This window comes from Ascaphus truei, chromosome 6, assembly GCF_040206685.1.
Source record: "Ascaphus truei isolate aAscTru1 chromosome 6, aAscTru1.hap1, whole genome shotgun sequence".
Taxonomy (NCBI): Eukaryota; Metazoa; Chordata; class Amphibia; order Anura; family Ascaphidae; genus Ascaphus; species Ascaphus truei.
In genome coordinates, this window is record NC_134488.1 from 29,687,809 (window position 1) to 29,695,249 (window position 7,441).

General features: G+C 43.8%; 3 non-coding genes across 3 annotated transcripts; 1 reads left to right on the forward strand and 2 right to left on the reverse strand.

Moving 5' to 3' along the window:
* Positions 1 to 5,033: 5,033 nt before the first annotated feature.
* TRNAM-CAU (transfer RNA methionine (anticodon CAU)) lies at positions 5,034 to 5,105 on the reverse strand. The gene has a single exon. It is a non-coding gene; the product is annotated as a tRNA-Met (tRNA).
* A 968-nt stretch (positions 5,106 to 6,073) lies between these two features.
* TRNAS-AGA (transfer RNA serine (anticodon AGA)) lies at positions 6,074 to 6,155 on the forward strand. Its single transcript has one exon. It is a non-coding gene; the product is annotated as a tRNA-Ser (tRNA).
* Positions 6,156 to 6,329: 174 nt separating this feature from the next.
* TRNAI-AAU (transfer RNA isoleucine (anticodon AAU)) lies at positions 6,330 to 6,403 on the reverse strand. Its single transcript has one exon. It is a non-coding gene; the product is annotated as a tRNA-Ile (tRNA).
* Between the last annotated feature and the right edge of the window lie 1,038 nt (positions 6,404 to 7,441).

Sequence of the window (7,441 nt, forward strand, 5' to 3'; positions counted from 1 at the left end):
AACTCACAAAATTCAGAATTATTCAGGAATACATCCAAAGAGTAAACAGGGCAGAAGCTTTGTTATTTCAATATTTGTAAGTCCATATTAAGGATGCAGCTGATTTTCTGCCTCAATAAGTGTTAGGAAGCAGATTTCGTTTCTCAGCTAAATGCAACGAGATGCTTCTTTATCCGGCTTCTTCTGTGATTTGATCCCAGAAAAAGAAAAACAAAAGAATGATTCAGCTGAAATCTGGCTATTCTTCTGTACTTGTAAGTTCCAGGCAGTGGTATCACTGCACTGAGCTTCATGTGCAGCTAGGCTGGAATACAGCAGTTACAGCTACCAATGCTTTTAGCTGTCTACCTACTGATGTAGGATTTTTACTGTATGGCCAAGGGAGGAGTTTAATGTTCTCTCTTATCACATCAGCAAATACAAAGTGGATTAACCTCTTGATGTCTACATGCAGTGGCATGCTTTCTGCTGGGGTTCAAGAGGCAATCCTGCTTGCCTTGCAAATAATAATGTAACAATTAATTTAGAGCTAAACATAAATTATGTTTCTTCCCCCCCCAAAAAAAAAAAACCTAAATCAACTTCATTTTAGCGTTAAGCATAGATCGCTGTATTATGGAAACTCGCTGGTTAATATTTTCTCTCTCTGAATCTTCTGTTTATTGGCTTCTCCTGCCAAAAAAGGGCATTCGATTAGGATTGCCAGGTGGCTTCTCCAAAAATACACACTATAGTGAAAAGTTTGACGCACTTGAGACACACATATATACATATACACATATATACACATATATACACATATATACACATATACACACACACACCTCTCTCTGCTCTGTGCTGTTTTCTCCTCACCTTGACCCCACCCCAGGCTCCTTACACCTCCTCTTTATTGGCTGCATTACCCAGCAGCAGCCAATCAGGATGGAGGAAGCTTCCCAACCCTCTAGCAAACAGCCCTTCTCTCTCCCTGCTCAGGGAAATCCTGAGGCCCACAAAGCCGGTCAGGTCACTATGTCCAGAGAGGTAATACCGGTCACATACATGTCCAGTATTACCTCTCATTTTTTACTGGACAGTGTCCAAACACAGGAAAGTCTGGTTCAATACCGGACACCTGGCAACCCTACATTAGATAGGGGCATAAAAAGCTTCAGCTTATTCTATCAGCCATGTTGTTCTATCCCCGCAGTAGTTACGTCATGTTGGTCTAACGTGAGACAGGCCCTTTAACCCATTTGGCACGTAACATCAGTGACCACCTGCACCAAAAAAAGGCACGTGACGGCTAAACGGAGCCCTTATAAGAACACCGCCAGCCAGGATAGTGCCTGGGTTCTCAGGCTGCCACGGAAGCCAGCACTGGCTCCACTCGTAAAGACAACTCAAGAAAATGTAGAACGGTAAAACGTAAGCAATCCCCCACCAGGGACCAGTGATGGGGGTACCCAAGAGCATCGCTCAGACCTCCCTCCGCTGTCTGTGGTATCACCTGCTCTAAAACATGGCTGCATTAAATGAACAAAGGTTATAGTACATTCAGCTTGCAGATATTTAATGGACAGCCAGGGATATGATTCTGGGCATAAGTAACAGTTACAGGCAGGGTTACAATTGTGTTAGGAGAGGTAGGATAGACCTTAAATATCAGAAGAGGCCCTGTCTCAGTGGGTTTACCATCTACAGGCAGGGTTGGTTGACATTGGGTACAGGGGGATATTAAAGGTTAAGCCCACTGGTTGCCCCTATCTGTCAAGATGGCGGCCTACGTGTAGGCTCATATGGCCATCTTAATGTTGCCAAAATGGCTGACCAGTGTGTATTATGTTTCTCCCTTGTAGGCAGTTTATACCCAATTTGTTTTCTGCTGCGTGTATCTTTGTAAGGCTTCGTTGTGTGGTGGGCCGGTAATCTAAGCAGCCCGGCCAGCGCACAAAGAGGTCTTGGGCGGCATTCTAATTTGGCTCCACAGACTATTCTTGGTTCATGGCTAGGTTTGGTGTCAGAGGCTAGCGTGGTGTTTGAACCTGTAACTGTGCGGCTATAATCGGGGATGGAAGACATCCTGGGTAACCTAGCTATGGCAGCGCCAGGGCCGGCGACAGGAGGGGAGAGCCGGGACAAGTGTCCCGAGCCTGGTGGCTATGACAGGCCCGGCCAGCCGGTGCTGGAAGTTGGGCCCTGCCTGAGGTCTGCCCCAACTTCTGTGTCCGACTGACGGTCCTCTGGTTGCCGCCGGGTCTCGGCTCTCCCCAGCTGCGGGGCCTCCCTTTCTCTCCCACGCTGCTTTGGGCCTCCCTCACTCTCCCGCCCCGGGCCTCTCTCTCCAGCCGGTGCGGACCGGAAGCTGGGCCCAGCTTCAGGCGCGCTCCAGCATGAAAGAGAGAGGCCCGGGGCGGGACAGTGATAGAGGCTCGCAGCAGAGTAATAAAGAGAGGAAAGCCTGTCAGGAAGCCCGCAGAAGCTGGACAGATTTGGGGCATCAGAGGCTTGAGACCATCCCCAAGGTAAATATGTGTTGTATGTAATCATCTGGTTTTCCATGACAACTACCATCAGGTGACTTTGGTCCTTTCAGGGCCTGAGCCTTTAACCCATTAAACAACTCGCTGTCTTTAAATCATTGTGGTCCTAGATTGCCTGTCTCTTTAACCCATTACAGGTCACTGTAATGAGGTCAGATTGCTCCTACACGGGACTGACCCTTTAACCCATTAAACACGTGACATCACTGGCATTGGGTTACTGGGCTCTGGGAAGAGACTGATCCTTTGTAAGCTCTTGTTCAAGCTCACAGGGAAACATTTTTTTTAAACATTTTTTAAACATCTTCCCTACACATCCTATGCACTTTTTATACCGATACCCAAAAATAATTTTGCTGACCAGCGCTCCATCGCACATCTTATCTTCCCAAGATGATAGAAAGCCAGTCTCAGAGAGAAATAAGGGGGAAAAGCATGACCTTTGGGATAAAAAGTTATAATTGAAATATCAACTTCACCGATCCAGTGAGCAAAAACATGCTTCAGTGCAGCTGCTAAATATCTACTGAAATAGGAGCAGCCAAAGGAAAGGAGCAAGGTTGTTCATTAATCACTTGCCCTGGTGCACCTGTCTGTATGTATGACCTCTGGCCATTCTAGGTAGAGTGGGTTCTCTTTTCGTTTGTTCCCAGCCAGAGGAAATCAACCTCCTCCCAAGTCTCAGCTTCACGATCACAAACTGACTTTAAAACGTTAAAAAAAAAATATATATATTTATGCGCCTGATATTTGTACAAAAAGACCTTCGGAGCACCATCAATAGATACATTTATTTTATTAGTAGTAGGTAAAGGAAAGGAGCACAGCCACCAACGCAGATCCTGATAGGAAAATAATTCATGGGCAACTCCGGGAGCTGGACCCCGCTGGTTACTGCAGCGCCCGCTGTGGCGGACGCTGCAGGGACGAGAGCCCTCCCCTCAATGGCGCCGGGCCCGCTGCGAGGGGGGGGCCGCAGCGCTGTGGCGCGAGTTGCTCCTGCTCTCAATAGAATTGAGAGCAGGACTCGCGACGGAGCGCTAAGCCACGCTCCCCGGCGGTTCAGCCAATGAGGGCGAACCTGCCGAGTGACGTCATGGCCGCGCCCCCGTCACTCCCTCGCCACGCCCCCCCCCCCCCGGTCTTTTGGTCTGCAGCTCCCTGCAGACCGGGGAATCGGCTGCACGCGCCGCCAGTCTCGCGGGCGCGCGTGCAGCGCAGGTACTGGGGCCTCGGGTAGTTTAATATAAAGACTCACAGGAGGATGAAAAGCACAAACGCACCAATTTATAATTATAATGTATTATATTTTAAATGTATAATTTATTTTATTAGACAGTTTTGTAGATTTGAATAAAATACATTTTATTGCCTTTTTGTATAATTATTATTATTATCATCATCGTTTATTTATAAGGCGCCAACATGTTCTGTAGCGCAGTACAATAGGGTTGGAGCGAAAAACAATAAGATAACAAACAATGTAACAGTAGGGCAGGAGGGCACTGTGCCAAGGAACTTACAATCTATAAGGAAGGGTAAGTGGGTACATATGGTGCAGGGGGATAAGGAGGTTGGTGTGTATCACATTGTGCAGAGCAGCTGTAACATCAGCGAATGGATGACACCCTTTGGGGTGACTGGGTGGTATCAGCTCCTAGACTAGAGTCTGCAGTAAATTGATAACCAGCTTCATAGCAAACAGACAACTCAAGGTCTCTGAACGTGTGACTGTCTTTTGCTGATGATATTAACCCTGTCCACGCTGGCTTAGTGGACAGGACCAGAGAAGGGGAAGCACCCTCGGGGCAATTTGGGTGGTCTGGGGTAATCTCTTTTTCGGTTACATGTAAAGAAGTCCTAGTCTATATATTATCTGCCACGAACTAATATTTTATGGAGATACAAAAAATGACAGAGAATCCCCCTACAACAGGGATAGCACCCATGATCAATATAATAATATAGTAATAATAATAGTCTATAATAAATGTTTAATGTATTGTAGATCTCATAGGATGGCAAGTAAATATTATTAATAACAATAGATATAACAGTAACATAATAAGAAATTATAATAATAATAATTAATAATATAGTTAATAATAAAATGTTTATTACATTATGCATTTTTAGATCTGGCACAGTATCACCACTTTTTAAAAGCAATTTCAACCACTGGCTATAGTCATAGATAATTAAAATATTGTAGGGGGTCATCTATCAAAATGTACTGGTTGCAAAATTGGTGGCAACATAGCACCCGGTTTTTTTGTTTTTTTTTGCCTTGATAATAATATTATATATTTTTTCCATAAGGTATTTTGAGCAGAGACTTTGCTAAGTAGCACACATATTAATATTGTTACTTATCAGCTATTTAATCTGCATTTTATTTCCCTGCATATAAGAAATGTAACAATAAGGTTAACGTATATAACTAATATTAAAGGTATATTTAAAGAAAATTATTTCTATTATTTCTATTTTATTTAATAAAATAAAAAATAGCAGAGGATGGTTTCGATCCATCGACCTCTGGGTTATGGGCCCAGCACGCTTCCGCTGCGCCACTCTGCTTGGTGCTGGTTGGATGTGTAAAACGTGTATAAGGAGATGTGATGAGGACGTGCCTGTGCAGAAAAGTTATAGTTTTTACAGTGTATTAGACATTATGATGTTTTTTTCAAAGACATAGAAGAAAAGGCGTTTGCAGCCAGGACAGAGGCAGCGAGAGAGAGAGGAAAGGAAAATCAGATGTGGGTCAGAGGAAGATCTCACAGGCAAAGAGAGAGCAGGGAATGATATGAGACAAATAGGAGAGAGGAGGATAAGATAAGGAGGATACGTTTGTTTTTTTTTTGCAATACATTAGCACGATAGAGATGTAATAAATAGGCACCTAATTGGCACACTTGTATTAACACTGTTTTTTTTAGCAACTCAGCTCTTATACGAGCATCTATACTCCTGTTGCAGAAAAAAACCAACATGACATGTATCAAGGAAGAAAGTTTCATTTGTTATGAATAAACCTACAAGAAAGTTCTGTCTCCAGCTTCACCCAGTAACAGAGTTACTCCTCCAACACCACTCCAGGTCTGATCCGAACCGATTCGGATATCCCTGGGCTGGGACCCTGCCTGTCCCAAGTCCCTGTGTGCTTCTGAGTCTTCTCAATCTCTCACCTTGTGGTCAATCAAGATCCTGGTAAATAAGGAGGATCAACTCTTCGAACTGTATTGCTAACATATTTATTTCATATATATAAATGTAGGTTTTGTAAGGAGTTATTTTTGTATCTTTGCATCTGGAAAGAGTAAAAATGCAGAACTGTGTACACCATCATTATGTATTTATTTATGTACATATATATATATAGTTTTTGCATTGATCACGTATGATGATCACGTATGTTGATCACGTATGTTGATCACGTATGTTGATCACATATGTTGATCACATATGTTGATCACATATGTTGATCACATATGTTGATCACATATGTTGATCACATATGTTGATCACATGAGTATTGTGCAGTATGTGTAGTCGTGGCCGAGTGGTTAAGGCGATGGACTAGAAATCCATTGGGGTCTCCCCGCGCAGGTTCGAATCCTGCCTACTACGTATTTTTTTTTTCCTCTCCCCCAATTGTCTAATATTGATAGTAAAAAAACTAATCATATTCTGATACCATGTATCAGTGAAATATTTTTGGAAAATTGGAAAATATTTTTTTAAGATAAAATATGTATTTACAAGTCATAGTACAATATTAATAGCAAGGGGGGATAAAAACTTTGGCCAATACGGGGATCGAACCCGCGACCTTGGCGTTATTAGCACCACGCTCTAACCAACTGAGCTAACCGGCCACATAGTATTTCTCTGGAGCAAGTAGTGTTCAGATATGAAAGTACACATTAGCAGATGAAGTCCTTACCCAACAGAGCTTACAATCTAAGGAGTAAGTAGAGAGAACTTGTAGAGCTTCAGATGCAGGTCCTTTAAGTGCGAGTGCGGCCATTTTATTTTACGGCACGCTGGCAAACTACCTTCCCTAAATGCCGGTTGGCACTCGGCTGCACAATCATAACATTTACAGAAGACACAAAAGACTGTTAAAGTGTTATTTTTCTTATTTTAATTTGGCAGATTACTTTTATTAGAGATCTTTAAAGAATTTATCAAAATAATCAAAATAATTTTCCATAATACATCCATTACTTTTCTTGGGCAGCTTTTCTTTTGTAGACCCGAGGCACAGTGCCTATAGTGCCTAATGCCTAGCCAGTGGTGCGCAAACCGGGGGCGCGCCCCCTGAGATTATTTTCGGGGGGCGCGGGCGGTTGGCGGGGGACCACGCGAGGCCTCTGCAACCTCTACTTACCGGGATTCAGCCGGCTTCAGGACGCGTGACCATGGCAACGCCGCGGGGTCATGTGACGCCTAAGCAATAACTCTGGACTGGTGCTACCCCAAATGCTTCTTTAGAGAGGTGTGTTTTAAAATAGGTCTTAAAGTAGAAGTCCAAGTTGCCGGTCCCCCCCGTCCCCCCCTTTAATATGTGCATCAATACAATCCACACAATGATAAGTAATTGGCTAAGTTATAAATATATATGCACTTGGCCTTCTGGCCAGTGTGGCTGGCTTTAATAATCAGTACAGGCATACCCCGCATTAACGTACGCAATGGGACCAGAGCATGTATGTAAAGCGAAAATGTACTTAAAGTGAAGCACTACCTTTTCCCCACTTATCGATGCATGTACTGTACTGCAATCGTCATATACGTGCATAACTGATGTAAATAACGCATGTGTAACAGGCTCTATAGTCTCCCCGCTTGCGCACAGCTTCGGTACAGGTAGGGAGCCGGTATTGCTGTTCAGGACGTGCTGACAGGCGCAT